At 37.1% G+C, this 12,751-nt stretch overlaps 1 protein-coding gene across 3 annotated transcripts in view; it reads right to left on the reverse strand.

The window, feature by feature from the left end:
• Positions 1-7,717, reverse strand: part of prr5l (proline rich 5 like) — a 29,823-nt gene extending 22,106 nt beyond the window's left edge. Inside the window, exon 1 of one of the 3 annotated variants that reach the window (XM_067590717.1) lies at positions 7,359-7,717. The gene's annotated coding sequence lies outside the window, so the exon portion shown is untranslated. The remainder of the gene's footprint in view (positions 1-7,358) is intronic. The other 2 variants (XM_067590716.1, XM_067590718.1) reach the window with 2 other exon arrangements.
• Positions 7,718-12,751: the final 5,034 nt, after the last annotated feature.

Here is a 12,751-nt window from a genome sequence, read left to right on the forward strand (position 1 = left end):
TGTGTTAAAACGGAGGAGAGAGAATGGTTGATGGAAAGAGAGGGGTTAGGGTTGTTGTGCGGATGTGGGACGTGTACCCGGCGTGGTCTCTGTTACTGAACTTTGTCTATAAACTTCATACGTGGCACAAATTGGCAACACAAGATCTCAGCGAGTATTTTATTGTTTATCGCAGCAATTTCATTGAAATTAATAGATTTCGGTCTGAAATTTTGCCGTTAGAAATGCTGCAGAGAGAGAGATCTTAAGAGTTGTAGGGTTAATGTGTAATATTTGTCCTGAGGGTGGCGCTAGAGAAAAGGTCACTAGATGCGTTTCCATTGAACTGTTTTTAATTGCATTTTCAATTTGTGCATTAAAAAAAAAAAACCTTGAAGTGTCTGTAAAAAGTGTTTGGTGTTGTCTGAGGTGTAAAAGTTGGTTTGTGTATAAAAAAAGAAAATGAAAACAGACTCAGTGAATAAATGATGACGTAGATGAAGGATGTGACTTAAAACGTCACTCAAGCTTCCACTGACGAGGCGAAAACATCAGATCTGTGTGGAACGATGGGGAGACGGTAACCTTCCTCAAATTAATACATGAAACAAACAGAATTATCATATTTCCATCATGTTTTCCATCATTTGACCTTCATCTGCTGCTCTTTTAATGACGTCATCTCGTTGTGTCTTCTTCTTCTACGACAGTTTAATGGCACCGACTTGGAGAATCAGCGCCACCGGCTGTTTATCTCCTAATGTTCAAACAACAGCGGTGGATGGAAACAACTTTTTCTTTTGATCGTTTTCTGGAAAATTGGTTTGTGTCACATTTGGATGAAAACTCGACTGTGTCTGAAATGAAACTCTTTCATCCTCTGTGGGGAAGTCTGGTCAGTAGATGTTGAAATATCCTGCACCAAAGTGTTGGATGGACTGACTGCAAACCTGGAGATTTGGCTTTAGCTGGAAGAACATAACAGCAGAAACGCTCCAGCAGTCATCTTTTTAAAAAATTATATCTGTAATAAGACAGATGCCGATATCAGAGGAGCTAAACGTTTTTACAGATCATTTAAATGAAAAGTCCAGACTCTTGAGTCGCAGCCTGCAGCGTTGTTTTCTGCTCCATCAGTAGAGCCGCTCCCGTCCCCCCGGCAGGGTCTCCGTCCAGGACACCCAGGTGGCTGATGGGATCTCCACAGCCCAGTGTGTGTCCCACAGGCCCCTCGCTGTGCCGACTCCTCACATCACAGCCAATGGGAGGCCTCGTGCTGAGCATCAACACAAACACGCTATTGTTTATTTGTCTGCGTCCTGCCAAAACCAGAGGAGGTCAATAAATACTGATTTCTCTCTCGCTTGGCAACCTGCGGCGGAGAGGAACAACGGAGACAAAAAAAAAACTTGGACTCTTCCTCGTTTCTACTACCAACAGGGATAGAAACCAGAAAAGAAGATTAGTTAAAGTATTAAACTGAGAAAGTTCTGTGCAGTCTGGTTACTTGTGGTTTCTCTTGGTAACTTGAAGGTAAAATGATCCATCATGGTCACAGGGAAAAGCAAAATTTGTGTTTAATCTCTGATATTTTTCACCATTTCTTTCATTTTTTGTTGTTTGTTTGTAATCAGTTTAAACCACTAACCACTCAATCACAGCTCATTTTATTCTGAAATCCAGTTCTGTTTTCTTATAACAAGTGAAAAGAATCTGTTTGTGCAATGAGAAGATTTCAACCCGTTTCCAGTAAATAAACATGTTTCAACCATTTTCTACAATCAACTTTAATTTCTCTTGATTATAATGAAACAACATGGAACGATTCTTGAAACAAGGTTGAAATATTTTTACACATATTTACTCTGGGAGGTTTTTTTCCCTCACTTGTTTTTAACTAAGAATTGATTTTAGGACTCAAATATAGTCAGAAATAACTTGATGGAGTTTTTTGCAGTTTACATGGCCCTGGATGAGCTGTGTCGTCATGTGATTTAACACAGTAATTAAGGAAAATGCAACATAAAAACACAAACTTTGACTCTCCTCAAGATCAAGTTATAACCTGATGACAATTTGTTGAGGTTTTCAGGCCTCCTGGAGTTCAGAGACATAAGTTCATCCAACAAATGTGCACATTTGCTGGCAAAATTGTCACATTAGGTGTATTTACATCTACATCTTGTAGCAGATCCTGTAAGATATTGTTGTGAATGCTTGTTTCCATCCACTACTTTGAATATCAGGAGTCGGTTCATGGAGATAAACAGCAGGTGGCGCTAATTCTCCAAGTCGGTGCCATTAAAAGCGTCGCAGAAGAAGAAGACACGACGAGATGACGTCATTAAAAGAGCAGCAATCAAAGCTCAAACGATGGGAAACCACGTGAAATATGACATTTCTGTTTGTTTCATCTATTGATTTGAGGAAGGTTACAGTCTCCTCGTCATCGCTCCGCACAGATCTGATGTTTTCATCTCTTCAGCGGAAGCTTGAGTGACATTTAAGTTACATGATTCATGAAGCTTTATCATCATTTATTCACCGGGTCTGTTCAACTTTTACACCTCAATCAAAAAGGAAACACTTTTTTTTTTTTTGGCAATATTTATGCGCAAATTTAAAATGTACATAAAAAAAATCAGGTGAACTGAAACAAAACAAAAAATCTGAACAGTCTGAAAGTGAAAAAAGGTGCAGAGTCTAGCAGCTCGTCAGCCAGATGAGAGTGGGAGGGTGACAATCTGAAAGGCTTCAAAGACTGTGAGTGTGTGTGTGTGCAGACTGTGCCAGGAACTACAGGTTGTGTGTGGGAATGAGACCATGTGTGCACAGTTCACCACATGTAGCATTCACAGCATTTGGTGGAGTTAACACACACTCACACTCACACACACACACACAGACGAATTAAAAAGCCTCTCGGTGTAAAACTCTGCAGAGCGTCTCAGTATCTGTCCCTCTCCGATCTAAAGAGCATCTACGTTTGAGAAGATGATTCACTCGGGAAGAAAAAAAAAAACAACTGTCTCACCTTCTGCTCTGCAAAAAAAAAAAAAAAGGCATCAGGCATCACCGTGTGTGTAACTGTCACCATGGCGACCCATCTGGTTACACACCAAAACCAGTCATCACAAAAAGGTCAACCGCCCCCCCCCCACCTCTCCTCACCCTCCGTCAGATCCTCCTCCGCTGTTACATCCCATCAGTCTGTTCAACCTGCCTCCTCTACCTCACCAAGTCATTTCCTACAATTCCCAGAATGCCGTTAATTTCCTCCTCATTAACAATCAATCGTCTGTTAATTGTTAAAGGAGACGTATTCTGCTTTCTGTGATTTTCTGTTATTTATATACTGTAACATGAACGTTTGTTAAAAAATGCTCCCTTAAAGTTAAAAGCCCGACGTTTCGCCTGCTCTGAACGCTCTGTTTGCAACGTGACCTCTACTTCCTCCTCAAACAGCCGTCCGTTCTGTAACCTTCGTTGCTGATGTTGTTCACGTTGTTCACTCTCATATTTCAGATCTGATTCAGGCTCGAACACGAACGGATGTATTTGAGAAGTTTCCATTCGGAGTAAAGAACAGAAAAAAATAAGTGAAATCCTGCTACTATCGTTTGTTTATGTAGCTTCCTGAAGCTGACCAATCAGAACAGGAGGGGAGGAGCTAAAACAGCCTGTTTCAGACAGAGGCTGAACTGAGGGGCTGCATAAAGGATCAGTATAAGATAAATAAGGAGTATTTTAAACTGTAAATCATGTGAAGATATTCCAGTAGAGCCACAGAATATAAATATAGAGCTGGAGAAATGCAGAACATGTCCCGATTAAAGGATCAATGTGTAAAAATTGGCCTGAATTTTGGTTTAAAACATTCCAAAATTAACTAAAATCATCAACCGAATGTGACGAAATAACAGTTTTGACATTATGTCAGAGTTATGGCGAAATACGCTGAGTCACACCAGCGATGTGAAAGGCACAGAAAGGCGTCGTAGCACGATCGATAATGAAATATTATATTAATAAATTACTGTGTTGTAAAACGGCAGCAATTAATGAAAAAAAGATGCTGAACTCACTGCTGTTACCATCAGTGAGTTCTGTGGCGTTTTATGATTTACTGTAGAGACATGTGTGTAAATATTTAGTTGTTACTCAGAGTTATGTTGTAACTCATCTCTGGTGGTGCAACCCGCTTTCTGATCTGTGCAGCTCTTTTGTAATTTACCGCTGACCCTAATGTCTCTGTAGCATTATGATATCGAGTCCACAGCACAGAGAAAAGAACAACATTCAACTGAAGGAACAAGAACAAGAAAAACATATTTGTGAGTGAAGGGAGACTTTAATAACATGAAATACGGTGGACGTTCTTCCATAATAAAAGCATTTTTAACCACTGATGTGTTTTATGTTGCCGCAAAGTAAATGAAGTAAGTTACTTTTATTTAACTTAAATAACACAATTAGAGCTGCAACAATTAATCAATTAATCAATTAGTTGCCAACTATTAAATTAATAGGCAACAATGTTGATAACTGATTAATTGTTTTGAGTCATTTTGAAGAAGATTCCAGCTTCTCACATGTGAATATTTTCTGGTTTCTTTAGTTTTCTATGACAGTAAACTGAATGTATTTGACTTGTGGACAACAGTGATCGATATTTTTCACCTTTTTGTGACATTTTGTGAACCAAACAAATAATCAATTAGTCAAAAAAATAACTGACAGACTAATCCATAATGAAAACAATGATTAGTTGCAGCTCTGAACACAATGTGATCACTTCAATCCAGTCTGTCTCTATTCAACAAACAGCTGACAAATTAAACAAAAAGTGTTTAACTTGCAGCTTCATTAGAGGACAAATATTAGATCTAACAATTAAAACAAAGCGAGACACTTTATTTCCTTTATCAGCCAGACTGCAGCCTTCAGCAGTAAATAACCTGCAGTGTTACAGAATAAATATAAAAACAGGTTCATTTCCAGCAGCAGACTTCAGTCCGACTGGTTTTGTAGAAGATGAAATGAAAATATTATTTACATGACAATCAGAATCCTGTCAGGTCAACTGAAACCAACTGAAACTGACTGTTTTTCCCTCCAGCTGTAGTCTGTAACATCTCACAGAGATGAACCACAGCCGAACTTTATTCACACAATTACAACTTTTAAAACTGCTGCTTTCTACCATCGAGAGCAGAAATCAAAACACACATATCCATAGAAAACGTTGACCTACAGTGATGTACAACAGAACAACGGGTCGGACTGAGTGTTGTGCTACTGTTTCTCGTGCTTCTGTGTGTGTGTGTTAGCATGTGGGCTAATCCTATAACAGAAGCCCCCTGTCATGAGAAAGTACTCAGAGAGACTAATGCAATTAAAGACCGAGAGAGTCAGAGAAAGAGAGAGAGAGAGAGAGAGAGAGAGAAAGTCTATCCTTAACTGGGATCATTTCTATGAATTTGAGTCACAAAACAAACTTATAAAAACAAACCTTATCGTTCATCTCTCTGACTCACAGGCACAAATTGATAGTTTCAGTGAACACATATTCACATGCTGACACACACAGAATGTATCTGACTTGTCTTACATTATATTAAATTAAACATCTGTGGGTTTTAAACTGTTTCAGACAAAGAGGAAGACATTTGATGTCACCTTGGACAATTTTTCTTATAGTTTTTTTGATGTTTTATAGAGCAAAACGATTAATCAGAGAAATAATCAAAAGATTAATCAATAATGAAAATAATCAGCTCAATATTTACACAAACTAGGTCTCACAACAAGACTCTTGTACTACCGGTACTGTAGGTTAACTTGCAAAAACTGAACTTGTCGATCTATCTACAGGATCTAAACCTAACTGTAGGTTTTTATCTGCGATCATTAAACTACCTGCACATCTGTTTACAAGATCAGAACAATCTTTAAACTACCTGTATCTGCAAATCTGTTCAAAACTAGCTGTAGATCTACTGTAAGTACAAGACTCTAAACCACATCAAGGTCCATCTACAGGAACTAAACTACAGGTTGTTTAGGTGGTTTCTGTACAAACTAAACTACCTGTAAGTCTATATTTAAACTCTAAATCTACTCATAGGTCTGTCTGCAAGATTTAAACTACCTGTCGGTCCATCTTAAAGTTTTATACTACCTGTCAGTCTATTTATTTAAAGCCTCTAAACAACATGTAGATCAATCGACAACAATTAAACTACATGTAGGTCTATTTACTCTGCTCTGCCTGGAGTCTCCAAGACTTTAACCTACATGGTTAATCTGCAAAAACAAAATTACCTGCAGGTATAATAACAAGTCCTAAACCTACCTGTCAGCGTCTCTACAGACTCTAAACTACCTTTAAGTTTATGTAAAGACTGTACATTACCTGTATGTCTATTTACCTGTTAACCTACCTGTAGGTTTGTCTACAAGAACTTAAAGGATGGGTTCACAATTTTTTCAAGTGTGACTTAAAACAGCAGTCAGGTGTCCATATGAACAGTGAAAGAGGTTTTCCTCGCTGTAATCATTCCTCCTGTTCATACTGGATATTAAAAGATCCTTCAAATGTGCTTTCAATGGAAGTGATGGAGGCCAAAATCCACAGTGTGTCCACACAGACATTTAAAAGTTGATGTGAAGCTCATATGAGGCTTCAGCAGTCTGAGTTAGTCATATCAAGTGGATATCTGACACATTTACTCTTTTTTAGCATCAAATTCCCTCTTTGTGTTTCCCTGTTGAGCTGTGGTGGAAGTATAGTAACAAAAAGAGGGACTTTGGCACTAAAAAAGACTGTAACATTGAAAGATATCTACTTGATTTGACTCATTGGGATGAAGCTTCACATTAGTTTCAAAAAAACATTTTAAAAAATTTGTCCCTCATCACTTACATTATAAGGGCATTAAGAAGGGATCTTCTAATGGCCATAAATGTTAATTTGAGCTACCAGTAGGTCCAACTAATCTCTTTATAGGTGTGTTTGCAGGGACTCATAATGGTCTACTCTGTGTAAACCTAATAATAGTAATTTTATTACCTGTAAGTTAATTTAAAAATGTTAAACTACCTATAAGTCTCCACATGGACTCAAATAGTTAGGTTTTGTTATATTTATAGCTCTGTATAGGCCTATTATCCGTATTTTTGAGTTGTTTTCTGACTTTCAAAGCACGTTTCCATACACGAACTCTCAGTTTTAAAATAACTTAGCCGCAGGTTTTAAGAGGACTGTGCAGGTAAACAGCGCAGGACCGTGTGAAATTCATGCGGCGCGTCTCAACATTTCCACTTGCTGCCAGGATGTAAGGTAAGTTAAGCCTCGTGGTCGCGGTGTTTGAACTCACCTCTGTGAAACTTCACTTCTGCCGCTCCGCCGATGAAAAAAAGCGTCCGCAGTCCTCAAGGGAGACGATGATAAAAACGTGTGGAAACGCAGCTCAGCACCGCCTTCAGCTCCTCATCATCAGCTTTCATTCTTAACACATCGCTTCAGTTTCGGCGGTAAAGAGAAAAAAAAAGAAAAAAAATACAAAACAATGTATAAAGTTAACAGTTCTTGTGTAAGTGTGACGGATCACTTCCCTCACTGAAATGACTCAAACTGAGAAGCTCAGCACTGTTTTCACTTGTTCTTTAACTGGAACTGCGACCAACTGCCGCCGCTGACTCTATTCAACAGGCTGGAGGCTGCGGCTAACAAGCTACTGTTGCTAGTTAACGGCTGAGGCTTCCGGTTATCTCCTTCAAAGTAAAAGTGGAGCCTCATGTACCGGAAGTGGAATATTTATTCAAGTAGGCTACTATCAGTACTCAGATACTTTACTCAAGTAAAAAGTACCAATATAGCAAGGTGAAAATACTCCATTACAAGTAAAAGTCCTGCATTAAGTAAAAGTACTAACTATTATGAGCTTGATGTAGTTAAAGTATTGCAGTAAAAGTAGTGGTTTGGTCCCTCTGACTGATATATTATTATATATGACATCATTAGATTATTAATAGTGAAGCATCAGTGTTAGAGCAGCATGTTACTGTTGTAGCTGCTGGAAGTGGAGCTAGTTTACACTACTTTATATACAGTTAGCTAGTTTAGTCCAGTGGTTCCCAAGGGGTCGGGCCCCTCCAAAGGGTCAGCAGATAAATCTGAGGGGTCGTGAGATGATTAATGGGAGACATGTGAACATGTGACATGTGAAATGTGACCCTGACTACACACTGCTTTTTGTAAGACGTCAAAAGCCAAAAAGATTGGAAACCACTGGTTTCATCTTTAATAATGTGTTGTATTTTAAGTAACTAAAGCTGTCAAATAAATGTAGTGGAGTAGAAAGTACAATATTTCCCTCTGAAATGTAGTGGAGTGGAAGTATAAAGTAGCATCAAATGGAAATACTCAAGTTAAGTACAAGTACCTCAAAATTGTACTCAAGTACAGTACTTAAGTAAATGTATTTAGTTACTTTCCACCACTGGAAATAACATATGATAAGCTTAGAAATTACACAGCATTGTTACAGATTAAACCAGTGGTCCTCAACCTTTTTGTGATGTTTCCTCTAAACTAAATCTAAATTTTAATAAAGGTTTAAATGATCCAATATTTCAACAAAAATCTAAGTTTAGAGAAACAGTCCAAAAACTGAGAACAGATTTGTGAATCAGAACTTGTTTTTCTTTTTCTTATACAACAAAATATAAATCAGCAACTTAACAATCATAAAAATTGAAACTCAGTGTCTCTACATCGTTTTCTTGTTCTATCCCTGAATTCTACTTGATTATTATTCAGTTGTTTTCATTATATTTTCTTTTGCTGACTTTTATTCATTATGAACCTTGGAGACCTGTGGGGGCTAAATTAAGATCTAGTCTTCTGTTATTCTTACAAAATGTCACTTGGAATAATGCACAACACTTCTTTTGTGAGAAAATAGTATATACTGTTTTTTTTTCATAATCATAATACTCATCAAGTCAAGTCAGCTGTTCTTTACAGAGCTCCTGCTGTCTGGAATCTGCTTCTCACAAACATAAATCTCATCAAACGTAGCTTTTCTTTCACAAAGTCACTAAAACAAAATATGATGAATCTTCCACTCTCCACCTGTCCTTTTCTTGTAGAGTTATTTCACTTACTATCTGATCTTTATACTCGTCTTGTTTGGATTTTTATTGTTTTATTGATCAATGTGATTTTAAAAATGTTTGTTTTATTTTAGCTGTAGTTGTTTGGATCCACGAAAAACTAGCAATCACTTTATGGAGGCTAACGGGATCCATATAAAGAATTAGAGCTGCAACTAATGATTATTTTTATTATCGATTAATCGTTTAGTTTTTTGGTCTATAACATGTCAGAAAATGGTGAAAAATATTGATCACTGTTTCCCAAAACAGAAGATGACGTCAAATGTTTCGTTTTGTTCATAACCCAACGATATTCAGTTTACTGTCATAGAAAACTAAAGAAACCAGAAAATACTCACATTTGAGAAGCTGGAATCAGAGAATTGAGTCATTTTTTTCTTAAAAAATGACTCAAAAATTATTAATCAATTATCAAACTAGTTGGCGATTGATATAATAGTTGGCAACTAACTGATGAATCAACTAATCGTTGCAGCTCTATAAAGAATACTTCATTAAAGTCGCATATTGGAGCTTTTGCTTCAAGTTCTATTAAGTCTGAACTGAGTGCACTATTCTGTTGTTGGGTGACAACCTCAAAACTCTACATGCACCCATTCTGGAAAAAATGACTTTACAGAGACTTTATGAGTGTCTTTTTGAGAGAAGCCTCATTTAAACTCAGCTGGATAAACCAGAAGGGACTGTCATCAAGCCAAAAGCAATGTTTGTTTTTCTCTTTCTCAAGAATTGGTATTTGGCTGAGCAGTGATGACTGCTTTCAGGACAGTTTTTTTTTTACTGATATGAGCTCAGATTTCATTTGGTCTCTTTTATGCTGTAGACTGTGTTTAGAGTCATGTTTCTGTGGCCTGACACTAGTGGGAACTAACTAACTTCCATCTCTGCTCTCTGTTTATAGGCTGCTGTAGACCTTCTTGCTGCTGCTGCTGCTGCTGCTTTTGGTTAAAGCAGAAGTACCAAACTTCTTGCCTGGTGAATGTTCTGTGTTTGGGAGTGTCCAGTAAACAACAATTACAGAGCAGCAGTGGTAGCTTACTTTGGCAGACTTCTGTTTGAACAAACTGACTCTTTTTGTATGAGAATAACTTCTGAGTTTTCTGTGCTTTGCGTTCAGGTCATCAGAGATCCACATTTTTAGCAGAGCACTGCTTTTCTTTAGCTTTTAAAGAGGTCATATTATGTCCCTTTCCCACTTTAATATTTTCATTTTTGTGATGTATTTACAAACATTATTATGATACAAAAAGCATCTAGTTACAGCTGTACGAGCCGCGGATGCAGCCCCTCTGTCTCAAAACGTCTGAAACGGGCTGTTTTGTGTCTTCTTACTGCTCCTCTCTTCTGATTGGCTGATTGTTTTCTGAGTGACGCACGCCCTGGCCAACCACAGGTAACGGATTGTAGCACACAGAGCGCAGAGGAGAGGAGAGAAACTAGCGGGACTATAAATGACACAAAAACACAATAGAGACTCTCACGCTGAGCTGAAATGAAACAGATGCACATAAATTAGGTAAATAACATAAATATACATATTGTGTTTCTTTCAGGAGGGGGGGGGGTCCCGTTGGAGGGGTGGGACCTCCAAGACAAACACCGAGCGTATAGTTGTGACATCACAACCTTACAGAAGTCCAAACAACTCATTTAAAGGCAGTTTCTGAATACGGGCTGGGTGTGTTTCTCTGTAGACTGAGCATTTTGATACTTTCACAGTATTTATATAAAGTAACTAGACCTGCTTTATAATCAAACCCTTCCTACAATATGTTTCCTTTAAAAGTCATTATGATTGCACAACTTTATTTTTCATTCTTCTGCTTCTTTATTTGGATCACATTAGCTTCCTCAAAATGCTCACTAGTCTTCCTTGGGTGGCAACAATTTCATTGTTCATAGTTTTTGTTTGTTTGTTTTGTAAATATATTTGTGCTATCCTTGACATTTTCTATATAAATGTTTGTTTCCAGTTTTAAATTTAGTTATTTTTATGATTATTTTTGCGCATTTGTGCCTCTAAATCAATTTTCCATCTCTGTAAAAACACTTTCATTGATATTTGTTGTTTTAAAATGTGCTGTATAATTAAATTGATATGTGTCACGTCTCTGAGTCACTCATCTGTAAAGAAACACCATGTAGGATAAAAGTCTTTTCTTTCTTTGATTTGTTTCATTGCTAATCCAAAATAAAATCATTATACCACTGTTGGCCAAATGTAATATTATACTTTTATTGTGAAGGCAAATCACTCAACTTCCGTCATGGCTATAATTGACTTTGAACTCAGATCAGGCCTCAGGTCCTGCCTCTCAAAGATGATTGGTTCAGAATACTTCACCTTATAAATATTCATGAGCTGGTCCCATCTGAACATAGAGAGAAGTGACACCATGACAACGCAACAAAAACCAAAAAGCAACATGTAAATAAACGTTGAGTGTTTTTATCTTGTGTCATGCTTCAGTTCAGCTTTACACTTGGTTTGTTTCAGGTGCTGTTTGGTGTTTCTGCACGTCCACGTTTTACATTCATGGTCTGAATCTGTGTGGTTTTGCTTGTTTGCTAGTTTTCCTGGTGAATATGTGGGAAAGTATGTCATGACAATAAAACCAAACCAATAACGACATGAGTTTGATGTGATGATTTGCACAAAAATGTGTTTCAAGTTCTCGACAGCAAAGAAACTTCTATCTACAAAGTTATTCTTACTGAAGCAAATGTATGCAAATCACTTTTGCTGTTGTTTTTTTGCACTAACAAATTTATAAAAAATAAAGCTAACTGTATTTTCTGACGCTCCACATCTTGTTGTAATAACTTAACAGATCGAATTTGAGTTTTTCATCCATCTTTAAGAGAAACATGGAGGACAAGAAAGTTGAGAAGACCTTATATTATCAACCCATCTACTAATCATACATATAAATCACATATATTACAGTTTATATTCAAGTCATGCAGTAAACACGTACAAACTGTTGTAAATAACTGGACATACTGGACAAAATGTACATATATCTACATGCACATACATGTACATAACCCACTGTATGTATGTAACGCAGTCTGCACTACTGTAAGTCTGTCTGCATAGTTTACAGTGTGACCTGTATATAGACGTTGTGTGTTGTTGTTTTGTCCATTAAATGTTTTTATGAGTTCAGACTGAGCTGAAGTTGGATTTCCACTTTCTCATGTTGCCTTTTTTTAAATTTAGAAGTCTGAATTAATTTTCCTCTGTGTGAGACTAAAGATAAAGTCTCTTAAAAGCATCAAAAATCAAATTTTAACATTAAATAATAACTGCTGTCATATTCAAAGCAACGTTAGTCTGTTTATTACACTAAACAGAATATTAATGTAAAGTATGATCTGGCTCAAATCTCATTTTATAAGAATTTCTGGTAAAGCATTATTTTAATTCTCCTTATTCAGCATTTACAACCAGCATAAAAACATTTAATAAATGTTCATAACACACTGTAATGTAGTTATTAGCAGATATGTGTTTATTAATGTGTTTGTCAACAACCACACATGGAGGCTGCTGTATAACAAACACATTTTTTGACAAATACTGTAC

The sequence above is a fragment of the Thunnus thynnus genome, chromosome 5 (genome assembly GCF_963924715.1).
Source record: "Thunnus thynnus chromosome 5, fThuThy2.1, whole genome shotgun sequence".
Lineage (NCBI taxonomy): Eukaryota > Metazoa > Chordata > Actinopteri > Scombriformes > Scombridae > Thunnus > Thunnus thynnus.